Raw genomic sequence first — 235 nt, 5'->3', positions numbered from 1 at the left:
ATATATATATATCAATGGACACACACACACACATACAAACACACACAAACACACAGACGTACACACACACACACATACAAACACACACAAACACACAGACGTACACACACACACAAACACCCTTGTTTATATTCTTCAGTCGTATCAGGCAGGAACTACAGCCATCCTGGGACCCCACCTGCATATATGCGTGTAAGTGTGAACAAGATTATGTATCACATATATCACATAGATC

This window comes from Octopus bimaculoides, chromosome 15, assembly GCF_001194135.2.
Source record: "Octopus bimaculoides isolate UCB-OBI-ISO-001 chromosome 15, ASM119413v2, whole genome shotgun sequence".
NCBI lineage: Eukaryota > Metazoa > Mollusca > Cephalopoda > Octopoda > Octopodidae > Octopus > Octopus bimaculoides.
The sequence above is the reverse complement of the archived record's forward strand: the minus strand, read 5'-3'. Positions refer to the sequence as shown.